The 13904-nt window shown below is 38.3% G+C and overlaps 1 long non-coding RNA gene and 1 pseudogene across 2 annotated transcripts in view; both read left to right on the top strand.

The window, feature by feature from the left end:
- LOC140848710 (uncharacterized) overlaps nt 1–13904 on the top strand; it is a 68121-nt gene that overhangs the window by 34233 nt on the left and 19984 nt on the right. The window contains exon 5 of one of the 2 annotated variants that reach the window (XR_012129819.1): nt 2371–2465. The exons of the other annotated variant lie outside the window; for it this stretch is intronic. This is a non-coding gene — a long non-coding RNA (uncharacterized lncRNA). The remainder of the gene's footprint in view (nt 1–2370; nt 2466–13904) is intronic. 2 annotated transcript variants of the gene reach the window in all.
- LOC108398037 (rho GDP-dissociation inhibitor 2 pseudogene) lies at nt 5331–6101 on the top strand (annotated as a pseudogene).

Genomic DNA, 13904 nt, shown 5'->3' with positions numbered 1-13904 from the left:
TACTTGTTTTCAAAAGACACCATCAAGAAAGTAATAGTCAAGCCATATATTAGGAAAAAATACTTGTAAAATGTATCTTATAAAGGACTTGTATCTGGAATATGTAAAGAACTCTTACAACTCTATAACGAGATGACACACAACTTGACTAAAATAGAAAGAGAGAAAGAGAACAAAAGGTTAAAAAAAAAATTTCCACAAAGAACATGTTGAATGGCAAATAAGCATATGAAAATAAAAGGTCAATATCATTCATATCATTAGTCACCAGGTAAATGTAAATTAAAATAATAAGATACAAATACACAGCCATTAAATGTGACAATATCAAATATTGACAAGAATAAGAAGCAACTAGAATTCTCATAAATTGCTGGTAAAAAACTAAAGTGGTATTATAATTCTTATTTTGTGTATTTATTTCTGATATTCACCCCAAGTAGTACAGTTGCTATCTGTCGACAAAGATGTTAGAGAACTATTGACTATATTCTCTATGCTATACTTTCATTCACATGACTAATTTATATTATGATTGATACGTTGTGCCTCTTAATCCCTTTCACCTATACCACCCACCCACCTCAACCCTTCCCCCCATAGGAACGAGTCACTTCTCACTGTCTATGAGTCTATACAATTCTTATTTTTAAAAAGTAGTGTGGCAATCTCATAAAGCTAAATATTTGTACGAATTTCCAGAAATTATTACTGCTAGGTGTTTACCCCAAAGAATTTAAAACAGATATTCATACAAAGACCCATATGCCTACATTCATAAAAGCTACATTCAAAATAACCAAAAATTGGAAATAACTCTATCAACTGATAAATGGATAAACAAACTTTGGTACATCCATTTAAGAATAATGTGCTTCAATAAATAAAAATTACACTGAGATTTGCAATAAAATGGATGAATATCAAAAACATTATGCTAACTGCAAAAGACCAGACACCAAAGACTATATACTATATGATTCCATTTATATGGAATTCTAGAAAAAACACAAAACTTGTGAGAAAAAGTCAACAGTGACTGTCATGGTATTAAGATAACTAATATGACTGTATTGATGGTTACACAACTGTATACATTTGTCAACTTATACTGCACACTTAAAATTGTTAATTTATCTTAGGTAAATTATAAAAATTATTTAAAATATGTAATTTATATGTCCTTTGCATGACTCTGTGAACCCCTTGACTGCCAGAACTATTGTATCACTAATGCTTGTAACAGTTACAAAAATATAATAGAAATTTAATAAATGAAGAAATGAGTGAATGAATGAAGAAATGAGCAATTGGTACTGAACTCAGTGTCCTATAAGAAATCATAAAGGAATGTTTGACAGGCCTTATGCCTACCTTAAATCCTGAAAATACTTCTACATGAGAGTTAGGTTCTTGGGAAGACATTCGGAACTTCTTCATACGAGTCCTACTTTCTTGTCAGTCAGTCCTTTATAAGGCATTGTGCTGCCTGATATTAGGATTCTTTCTTAACTTTGGCATCTATCCAGTAAAATCTCCTAGTGAGATTTTATACAACCTAAAGTATATTGATATCCTTATTATTACTGCTCCAAACTCCTGACATTTCATTTCATTTATTGTCAGTTTACCAAATGACACTCTCCAAGACCTTGATTCATCACGTTTCTTGGGCCATTTTAGATAGCTGTTTGGACAACATGGGAATAAAGTTTGATTCCAAGGTGAATCACTTCATATATAATTCAATTTTTAATAATCACAAATAGATTCTTTTAACTACTTTCTCCTCAAAAAACTAATTTTACTTGTCAACAAAGTCTGAGCCAGCAACACATATTTAGATTTCACTTTGTTTTTCACTTTTAGAAAAACATTTAAGGCTTATTTTTTCACGAGAACAATATATGTGTTGCACAAATATAAATCAACGTTCCAAATGAGCAGACTGCTTAGATGCACTACACTCTGCCTTCTGAGAGTGAGATGCGCATCACAAGAGGCACTGGGGCCTCTTCTGCCACTTTCATCAGAGCAGATCTTAATGAAGAACTGAGCTGCTGTCAAAAGACCAAACACAGTAGTCATCCTGTCTACCAGGCTTACCCTCTCCCCACCGGCTGTGGCTGAGCAAGGCCCACCTCAATCCTGGGGAGAAATGAAAGTATGTGCTTCTGGCAGTCACACCTTAATGGATGAACCACCAACATGCAAATGTCAGTTAAATGGTAAGTTATATTGACAGAAATATTTGTGATTAGCAAATGTCCTCTGTTGCTTAAATTAGAAGAGTAGAAAGTCTGTCATTTATATGGGAGGCCCACTCTGGCATGAATTCTTATGTGGTGATCACAAACAAATGCTTTGCAGACCCCCAGAGACAGGAGGAGGTGCCATTCAAGCCTTGACCTGTTATCCACCACAAGATACACATGCAGAACCATGAGAACTGATCTCCATGGGAAGTAAGTCTGGATTTAGCAAGAAGTTCATAAAGTTTATTATAGGTGTGTAACTGTATTTGGACAGAAATGTGAATCTGTTGAATTATCCAATAAGCACTCAATAAAAACCTGAATTGAAGTAAGGGTGAGGTCTACTATAAAATATCTTCCCCCTGTAGCCGTTCAGGCTGTTACAATTTGTACATTTCACTTCCAAGGTGACAGGCGCTGCCAGTTCATTACAACCTTCCTCATTAGCCTGAATGTAATTGTATGCTATCCAAAAAAACACTATTTGGGCATGTAATGAAAATCTCAAAGCCCAGCAGTTGAAAAAGATTTCATTCTTTAAAACGTTATTTTAGAAAAAGTGGACCTTTGTATTTATTGACTGATGTGTAAATCGAACAGGACTGGACAGACATGTACCATGCAAGCCCAACATGTAATTCAAGAATGTGGAAATCTGTGCTTAGGTTCCCGAACTTTTTCCAGATTACATTGCCAACAGAGAATTTTAGGTTTCCTTGTGTCTCCTCAAATTACTTTTTTGATGTTTTCTACATTTTGGAGCAGTTTATACCAGCTTGAATACTTGCCAAAACAGAATGATGAATCACTGTTTCTGTCTTATGAGTAAGATGATTCACAGGAGGGATCCAAGCTACCACCAACCGTGCCATGCCATGCACTAATTCACTCCCATCTTACATTTTCTGGCTAACCACTACTATGTTTTCAGACCTCTTCTTACTTTGCATTTGATGGAGAATTACTCTGTATATAATGATGTTAAATGAATAAGAAAGAGAAGGTTTGCACTTTCAGGAAAAAGAACACATCACATTAGTTACATGTTGTGAGAAAGCATGTTAGGAATAAGAGGCCACTGGAATCTGAAAATGGATCATGTTTACATTTAAGTTCAGTGTCCAGTGAATCATTTTTTTTGACATAAAGCTACAGATATGGATGGACATTGGCTATTTTTCCACAGTGATCACTTTAATTTACTGCAGAAACTAAGATGTTTCCTTGAACGTATCTTTTAGTTTATGGTAGTCATTTCTTCTACTAAATAATTAGCTCAAATGTAAAAGTATGCTGAAAAGGAAAGCATGAAATTGCATTCAGATATTTTACAGTAAATTTTTCATACCCTCTCATAGAATATTTAACTTATAAAGAAAAGAAAAGCAATAGTATTTTTTAAAATAACTGAAATTTTCATAGATATAATAATTATTGGGCCATCTCTTATCCACTGGCTCCTGATTCTATAGAATTTACTCAGCTATCCCTCATCCAGGAAAGTGCACTGTCACTGCTTTAGAACAATACAATAAAGAAAGCCGAAAGACCAAAACAACTTAAATCAATGAGCCTCTTCAGAAGGTCGGTAATATTGTTGTAGTTTTGAAGCAGCACACCAAGCAAATTTGACAAATAGGTGCTCTTACTAATGTGCTTCTCTTACATGGGGATAGGAGCTGGGGCAAGCAAGGGAGGCTCTTAAGAAATTAGTCTCCATTTATATTTATTTTCTAAAAGATTAATTTTCCATGGTACAATTTATGTTAAACTTCTGCTCCCATAACAAATTCTAATAACATCTACTGCTTAACTACTCTACTCTTTGAGTCAACCCAGTGACTGGTAACCCTTCTACCCAGTGAGATCTTGGATTTACACTGCAAAACATGCACATGCACATGGTTGTAAAGCCATGTGATATGTTCAGATGTAAATATTAGGAGGTAGTGAAACTGGCTCAGCGAAAGCATATGTATGTATGTATGTATGTATGTATGTATGTAAGAAAAAAAGTAGAACAGCCTGAACTTTCAGACACTCATGATCCCTCCAAAAGGAACTTTAGTTCATTTCATAATGCTGGCCCTCCTAACAGGTTTGTGGTCATCAATCAGGCCCACCTCTCCATCCACAGAGGAGGAACAGTGCTCAGTTATATCTGAGCATCTGATAACTGATAAGCATGAAATTGTAAGAACTTGTTTCATAGAGGGTAGATAAGCGGCTGACTTACAGACTCTGGGAACACTGTACAGCAGAAAATAGTAAGTAAGACCACTAGCACTGGAGTCAGTTAAACCCAGGTTTGAAGCATTAACACTTCCAACAAGCTTAACTTGGGGAAGTCATGTTAATCTCTATGAAAAGCTCCCAAGCCTCAGTTTCCTCATCTCTAACATAGGAATTAGGAGGCCTCTGTTGAGAGGTTGTTTTAAGAACCAAAAATAATTTATGAAATAATTACCACAATGCCAATTTGATAGATAGCTCTCAGTAAGTGGTCACAAGTATTGTCCATTTTATTTAGCATTTTGGAACTCCAGACAGGCTTTCCAAACAAGTACTTAGACACTAGTTATAAAAAAGGACAGAGAGGAAGGCCTGGTCTACCTGCAAAACTCAACTGGAAAATGAATGATAATTCCATGAAATGAATTGCAGTCATTTGGAAATAATTTTTTCATGTTCCAAAAACCTTGGGGGAAGACATATGGGCCCTTTGAAATATGAGAAAAAAGAATTGTGCTGAGAAATGGAGGCAAATTCTGATTCTGACAAATATACTGAATGATTTTGAGAGGACATGAGGCAATCACGGAGACCGAATCTATTGCAAAATGGAGAGTGGAATTTTTGAGGGTGGCAGTGTCATTCATAGGATGTCCTGTGAATTTAGGAAACCAAGAACTATCAAATAAAGATTCCAACAGAAATGTCAGCCAACTTGTGAAGTTAAAATAAGATGGATCAACATACCATTTAAACAGCTGAAGCCCATAATATTAAACCATCCTTGCATTGCTGAGATAAATCTCACTAAATCCAAAGTACTCAGAAGTCAGAGTTGAGAGACAGGAACCACTGAATATCAAAATGACTGAAAAGGCCCCAGAACCACACGTGGAGGAGGATGACGACGATCTGGACGGCAACTCAATTACAAACCTCTGCCACAGGAGATGGACAAAGATGATGACAGTCTGGCTAAATACAAGAAAATGCTCCTGGGGGATGGTCCCATGGTAGCAGATCCATCTGCTCCCAAAGTCACTGTCACCTGGCTTACCCTGGTGTGTGAGTGCCCCAGGACCGATTACCATGGACCTCACTGGGGACTTTGAAGCCCTCAAAAAAGAAACTTTTGTGCTAAAGGAAGGTGTTGAGTACAGAGTCAAAATTTATTTCAAAGTGAACAGGGATATTGTGTCAGGCTTGAAATATGTTCAGCACAGCTACTGGACTGGGGTGAAAGTGGATAAAACAACATTTATGGTTGGCAACTATGGGCCTCGGCCAGAGGAGTATGAGCTCCTGACTCCCGCTGAGGAGGCCCCCAAGGGCATTCTGGCCAGAGGCACTTGCCACAACAAGTCCTTCTTCACAGACGATGACAAGCACGACCACCTCACCTAGGAGTGGAACCTGTCCATTAAGAAGGAGTGGACAAAAAGAGTACTTCTGCCCTTCCCTTCCCTACCCTTGCCACCTGAACGATGCTCTCAGTCATGCCACCAGCCTGCCCCTCCTCCCTGTTCACAGCTGGGGCTCTGTTCCGATACTGCCCACGTTCTCTTATTGACACATCTTATCCTACACTGTCTCTCAAAGTGGTCCTTAGCATAAGATGCTTAAAACCCAGGCTTTACTCCTGCCTACTCCTTCTGATCCTCCATCATGGCCAGATCTTCAAAATTCTCTCTCTCAAAACACAATCATTTAGTAACTCTTTCTCTTACTCCCATTTGAGCAACGAGAGGCCAAGAAATGGGCTAATTGCCACTAACAGTCCTTTGGTCTTGGCTTCCAGTAGTTCATCCCCCCTGTGGATCCTTATGTGGTTGCTGCTGGCTCAACAAAGGCCCCTAATCACATTCCCTGCCAGTTGGGGTTCTTCGAGACACTGTAAATGGCATAAGACAGTAAATAAAACAGTTGTATGATCTGAAAAGAAAAAGAAAAAAAGGACAGAGATTCATTTCCATAAATTAGGGTATGAAATAGTGGTGTTGTGACAAGAACAGCAGGAATTAGGAGGTGCCTGGATCTATACCCTAAATGAGCATTGTGGGGGGAATTCAGATGCAGGTGAGGGGAGCCAGGAGGAATCCATCTCATGGAGATCAGAGTCAATAAACAGGCTGGTAGCAGCACCACAGAGATGCCCAAAGAGGTGCCAGCAGGCTATGTCAAGGTAACCAATTAAATATTTTCTTGCTCTCTTATCTTTCCAGTGAAATGAAATAAAAGACATGTTAAAAGAACAAACTTGAAAGACCAGCAATGTTTAATAAATTCTGGACTGGACTACTGAAAGCAAATTCATTCATGCAATGAAAAAATATTTATTGAACACCTACTAAGTGCTAACCACTGTTATAAAATCTGGGGATTGAGCAGTACAAGACAGGTATGAAACCTGCTCTCCAGAAGATTATTCTAGGGAAGGTTGTGGGAATTGAACAAAGAAGTAAATTAATGAATAAACTGTACTAAGGGGATAAGTGCCACGAAGACAGGTGGAATTATGCTATGGATGCTGTACTGTGCAGCTCAAATCCCCCTGTCTCTTAGCCCATTCAGGCTGCAATAAAACACCACAAAACAGAAGCCTATAAACAACATAAATTTATATCTTACAATTCTGGAGGCTAGAAGTCCAAGATTAATGCACCAGCATTATCAGGTAAGGACCCTCTTCCAGATCGAAGACTTCCAGGAGGGGCAAGGGAGAGCTCTTTGCCTCCTTTACAAGGGCATTAATCTTATTTAATGCCCTCATGACCTATTCACCGCCCAAATGCCCCATCTCATACTACCATCACGTTGGGCATTAGGATGCATCATATGAATTTGGGAGGGACACAACATTCAGACCACAGCACCCTGTTGGGGCTGAAAACTCACTCCCTCAGTTGTGAAAGTTGTAGGCTAAACACTCTTTACCCTACCAGAGGAGCTCCCAGGATAGCTTGTATTCAATAACTAGCCAGAGAGAGGTTAAAAAAATACAGCCTCTTTCCCTAACTCAACACAAATCTAAAGCACCATCCCAGCTTCTGAACTCCCCGTGCTGTTGTCTGAGGTTTTTGATGACTGTAATAGCACCAGCTTCTCCCTTCACTCAATACTCCTTCACAGCTGTTAATCTTGACAGCACTCAAAAATGAACTTCCATCATGGGAATTCTGTCTCAGATCCTAGGGATCTGTGGTAGGCAGAATTCTAAAATGCACCCTAACATTTCTCCCACCTGTTGTAAATGCCTTATATAATCCCTTCCCCTTGAGTTCTGAAGAATTTGTGAATGTGATGGAATATCACTCTCACGATTAGCTTATACCGTAGGGCAAAGGTAAAGAAATTTTTCAGAAGTGATTAATATCTCTAGTCAGTTAACTTTGAATTAATAAGAGGGGAGATTGCCTAAGTGGGCCTGACCTAATCAGGTGAGCCCTTAAAAGAGATGTTCTCAGGTCGGCTTTGAAGAAAATAGCTGCTGTGCTGTGGGAAAGCCATGCGGCTAAGCCCTGAAAGCAGCCTCAAAAACCAAGAATAACTCCCAGCCAGCAGGCAGGAAGACAGCAGCAACCTCTGCTTATGACCACAAGGAATTTAATCGTGCCAGCAAACTAAATGAGCTCCGAAATCGATTCTTCCTTAGTCAAGCTTCCAGAGTAAACAGGGTCAGGATAACACCTTAGTCTCACCCTTGATTTTAGTCCAGAGTTCAGACTTTGGATCTACAAAAACTGTGAGGTAATAACTGGGTACTATTTTAAGATATTAATATTTTGGTAACTTGTAACACACCAATAAGAAAACCAATACATGAACACAGCCTGACAAATTACATCTGTGAGAAACAAAATAATGATGGCTGAGGCCCAGGACACACATGAAGATGGCTGCAGAGAGACAGGGCACTGTTTTCCTGGCGAAGTCCCAAAGAGGCTCAAAACTTGAAATCAATAGTTACATAGGACAGGAGAGAGCTCTGGGGCTGAAATCAGGAGGCATAATGGAGAAACTTCTATGAAAAATTGGGCCAGAGGGTCCCCCCCTTGCCCTGTATATGTATACAGGACAGCTGATAGTAAAATTTGCCCAGCTAAGCTTTCTGAAATAGTTTTTAATAGAATGGGCTTTGTCCAGAAAAGACTCAAGACATCATGCTAGAACTAGATACACATACAGCAGCAGAGCCTGCGGTAACTCCAGACCTCCACTAGGGCCTCAGAATAGGGAAAACCAGTGCACTCAGTGTTAGAGTGACTGTATAAGCAAGCTATCATCTAAATCAGTCTTCTTTGGAGAGTGAAAGGCGGACACTATTAGTAATTATGATATAACAATAGGAATAAATTGAGAAGTATGGTCACCCTACACAGGAGCAAAATACACTAAAGCATTTCACCCCACAGTGAAGTCTTCCTTTAGCTATGGTAGGAGTTTCTAGTCCATCAGTCTATTCCTCTACTATCTTTTGACACAGTCTACTCACATACACAGAGTCTGCGAGCAGTCCTTCCTCCCGTGGGGAGTAAATTTACTTTGAGTAAGTAGACCTAAAATGAGCACAGGAAGTACATGTCAGCTACCTTTATTAGTGAAGTCAAAACAGTCCTTTATTCATATAAAGAGAACCCCAGAAGCTAATTTTTGTGGAAAACAAAGAACATGAAAAAAATATTTCAAGATGAATAAGCATATTGACTGGTCCTATATGAAACATAGTGATATAATAATAGAAGAAAACTTTGTAAAGAGGGTTTAGGTATTAGATAGATATGCTTGCTGAAATTAAAAACTCAATAGAATGGCTTAATAAATACAATGGTTATGAATGACAGAAGGTAAAGATAAGGAAATCTACCAGAACTTAAAGCAAAAAGACAAAATGGGAGAATATGACAAAAAATGAGTTAGGAAATATGGATGACAAGCCCAGAAAATCCAAGAACTATTTAAAAGCAGTAAAAACAAAGAAAACCAAGGCAAATTAACAGGAAGGAAAAAAGCATTGAAAAAAGATAATATTCCTGAGCTTAAACACACACACTGAGGTTTTCATATTGAAAACGCCATCTGAGTGACAAGCACCAAAAGTAAAGACCCATACTTAGAAATATTCTGGTAGTATTTCAGATCTTCAAATACAAAGAGAAAATCTAACATTTGGGAATTTGGGAGGGAGGCAGATTTCTTTACACATGAAATCTGAATATTTAAAACGATGTCACAATTCCTCTGAGATTCCTTGTGAGCCTATATTTCTATGACCAGCTAATTATCAGTCAATGTAAGGACAAAATCAAGACCTGACATGCAAGAAATTAAAAATCTTATCTCCCATATATACTCCTCCTAAAAAATTATTTGCATATGTATTTCTATAAAAATATGCAATGATGGAAGCATATGTCTCTTTTGCCAATAACCAAAAAAAGGTGAACCATTAGAAAAATCAGAAAAGGAAACAAAATGTTTTATCAAAGAGTCATTCAAGGGTGAATAAAATTACAATGTAGCATGATTTTGTATTATTGCCTGAGTTCAAAGAAAGAGATGCCGCTTTTCCTTGATGCTTAGAGCATTTGCCACTTAAATGTCACATGTTTAATTACATGGGATTGCACTTCCCTCTTTTGGGACACAAACTACTTAGCTCTTTAGTGAATATGTACATAATAAAATTGCAAATGCTATTTGAGGATATTCAGCTTCTCCAATCGACTTATATACAGCACATAGAAATTATAAATAATAGTTATAGACCAGACGGTAAAAGTTATAAAATCTTAATCATATGAATATAATACAGAGTCTAAATATCAGAACTGGGAAATAGAATCAGCTGGGGCTGGCAACAATGTTTATGTAATTAAACATTCTTTGAGTTATTGATTTAAAGCTCATTAATTTTAGCCTCCTTTGCAGTAAACAAGGACAGCCAAAGTAGATCCAAGCGATCAGGGAGCCCCAACTGTGGGTATTCTCATCATTAGAGAAATAATTTATCACACCTCTAATACTCCCACCCACTCCCAAGACTCTTCCATGAGCTCACTCACTTTTCCTTTTTCTCATATGTTCCAATAATAATAACATATAATTTGTGACTCCTAGATTTCATAGCTATCTTTGTACAACAAAGTCTGTACTTATCTTCCATAATGATGAGTCTCATACATACCATGAGCCTCATTTTCCAAAATGAAGGTACACTATTGACTTCCATGAGCTGGCTCAATTTTTTTAATTCACTAGTACATTAGTTATTGTAACCCCAGAATTTGTAACAGACAAACCTTGTAATCTCATTTGCTTAACACATATAGATTCATTTTTCAGCAGGGAATGATGAAATAGACAGTTCAGCTTTATTCAGGAATCTAAGCTAACAGGCTCTGCCATCTTAAACACATGATTTTCAGGTAGCCTCAGGCATAGAGGTCCAGCCAGCAGATGGCATAAGAAAGAGAAAAAAGGATTGTATAGACGTCTTATGGGACAGCTTTAAATGTGGGATTCATCACTTCCATCTATATTGGAAGTCCATTGGCCAGGACATAGTCAGATGTCCGCACCTAATTGCAAGAGAATCTGCAAATAGCTAGCTAATTGCTAAGAAGAGTAGCAGAAACTAGTTGGTGAGCAGCTAACCAGCTTGCCACATTAGAGAGATGTTTAAAGTTGTAAGACAAAAATCTGAAATGCTAACAGTGTGGTTAACCACTGGTTCAGCCTAACCTCATCATTTCATTTGCAAGCAGCTATAGGACATGAAACGTGGCTCAAACATCTTTGCTTTCTTAGCACCTTCACTTGCACAAGAGGTGTTTGAAAAAATCTTGAAGGAATTAATTTACTTAATTACATTCTAGTAGCAAAGGCAAATTAATGCAACTATCACAGTGAAAAATAACCTCAACGAAAAGATCAAGCCATGTATTTTGAACCGATTATATTTTTATTAAAATAACTATAGCACAATGAACCCATAATTGGTTATTCCAAATAATAGCTGAGCTAGTGAATTTCAATATTTGTTTTATTATTGAATGCAAACACAATGGTAAAGACTGCAAAACATAAGTATTCTCTCATTTTTCTTTAGAGAGCAAAAACATGCAGGAAGTGTTTAATGATACAATGAATCAGTAATTTCCTAATTTGCTACAAAAGAAGAAGCATTTATCAGGTGATGTTTGCACGTGTGTGTCACAAAAAAAAAAACCATTAAAGTAATAGGCCAGAATCCTATAAATCAATCCAACAAATAGGTCTTCAAACATAGCAACTGTTACAGAGGTACCTCAGCCTCCATTCAGAGAGTCCAGTGAAAGAATGAAAGAGTGACAGTAACTGATACAGGGAAAACTTCAAACATTAGGTAATAAATTGTATAAAACGAGGGACAGTTTTTAAATCTGCAAACCAAATTGGGAGTAAAGTAGGACTGGGGAGAGATGCAAAAGAAATTCCAAAAGACATCCATTGTCTTCTCTAGTTAAATTATGAGCCATTATAGTATCCATTAAACATAACTGGAGAATGGAAAACAACAAAAGAAAAAGTTCAGTGATGAGAAGGATGTGAATATGAAAATTTATGTTTGATAAATACATGACATGAACACCCTGAATCAAACTGTGGTTATTTAACCATGAATATCATTAAGCAGATATCAAAAGTGTGGGTCAGAAAGTGGGCTGCTTAAAACTGTGATGGTGGAAATTTGTAAGAGAGTAGATCTTATGTGTTCTCACCACACACACACACACACACACACACACACACACACACACACACACACAGAGGTAGTTATATGGCATGATGGATGCATCAACTTGATTGTGGTAATCATCTCATAGTATATGCCTATATCAAATCATCACACTGTATAAATATATACAATTTTTACCTGTCAATTATATCTCAATAAAGCTGTGGGCGGAGGGAATTGTGATGTGGAGGGTCACAGTAACAGGTAGGGTCAGGTCTAGAGTGTGGCCAAGGGGTGAGTGGCTGAGATGGGTCTGAGGATCAGATTGTTGTAGGAGAGAAAGCCAGGAACTAGGGGCCAGTTGACAAATGGATTATTCACACAAATGATCCGCTCACTAAGAAAGATGACAGGAATGAGCCACTGGAGTGACAGGCATGGTGCTGAGAGACAGACAGAGCGTCAGGAACTAATTCTTGTGAGACTCAAGAGACCTAGGCTCCGTAGATGACCACAGCTGGAGAGGTGGGGTGGGGTGGCATGGCCTGATGCTGCGTGATCAGCTTTCTTTTAATGGAGTGGTTTGCAAATGGCAATGAAACTATAAAGAGGTAGGAAAGGTGTGTGAGAGAATATAGACACTAAAGCTGCAGGGGAAGCAGTGTCTTTAGGAAAGTAACAGCAGATTTTGCTAATGGCAGACTATTGTCTACACTCCGCATTAAGAGCCTTTCATGAGGTAGCCAGATGCCTTCACTAAATAGTGCATCACCATGCTTTCCATAACTGAGCAGTGGGAAAACCAGTTTCAGGCTCCTTTTCTCAAGCTCGTCATACTCTGAGGAAGAAGAGCCCATGGAGAACTTGAAGCCTGAATGTATAGCTCTGTAAGCCCAGAAAAAAACGTTGCACTTCGGGGACCAATTGTGACACATCACCTTTTTATTTTATTTGTTTTATATTTGGGAAATGCTTAGCTTGTTAAAGTAGAAACTTAGAGCTCCAGGAGTGATGAGGCCATTCAGTGATGAAAGCTAAACAGATTTGTGAACTCACTGGACTGCTACGCCAGGGACTGAAGTCAGACAGATTTCAGTAGGATTTCAGAATAGCACTCACACTTTCTTGTATTTGACATGTTATAGTTTGCCTTATTATAAGCTGGGGAAGGCCGTCAAGAAAACGTGACTGCTGGTTGACCTGTGAGCTGGACCCCAGTAGTCAGAGGTTCCCCATCTCCTCCCCTGTCCGTGGAATGTAGATTCTGCTTGCCTTCCCCACTCCCAGAGGCTGCCCCAAGAACACAGCTTGGAGACTGTAATGTGGTGTGAGACCATCGGGACTGAACATGTAATCGAACCCAGTGAAGCCTCTATAAAAACTTTTAAGATTTGATTGGTAGGTGTGGATATCTTTCCTCTTGCAGCCACTGAAGGCAAATCTCATCCATAATGTCCCCTTGCTTGTTAAACATACCACCTGCCAGTCTGGAGTGTCCTGCCTCTTTCTTCAGTCACTCTGGCCCTCCTTTATCCAGTTTCAGATTTCACCCCAGAAGCTCCTGAGGAGCTTGTGAACCAGTGTTCTAAGTGAAACCACTGGATTTGGAGGTGTAAAATTGGACAGAGAGAACATTCCCCAACCCATTACTTCTTTTTTTTTGACCCTAGAAAGCCATTAAAACAATTTTCCATCACTTC

This window comes from Manis javanica, chromosome 4 (genome assembly GCF_040802235.1).
Source record: "Manis javanica isolate MJ-LG chromosome 4, MJ_LKY, whole genome shotgun sequence".
Classification (NCBI taxonomy): Eukaryota; Metazoa; Chordata; class Mammalia; order Pholidota; family Manidae; genus Manis; species Manis javanica.
This window is presented reverse-complemented; position numbering and strand designations above follow the sequence as displayed.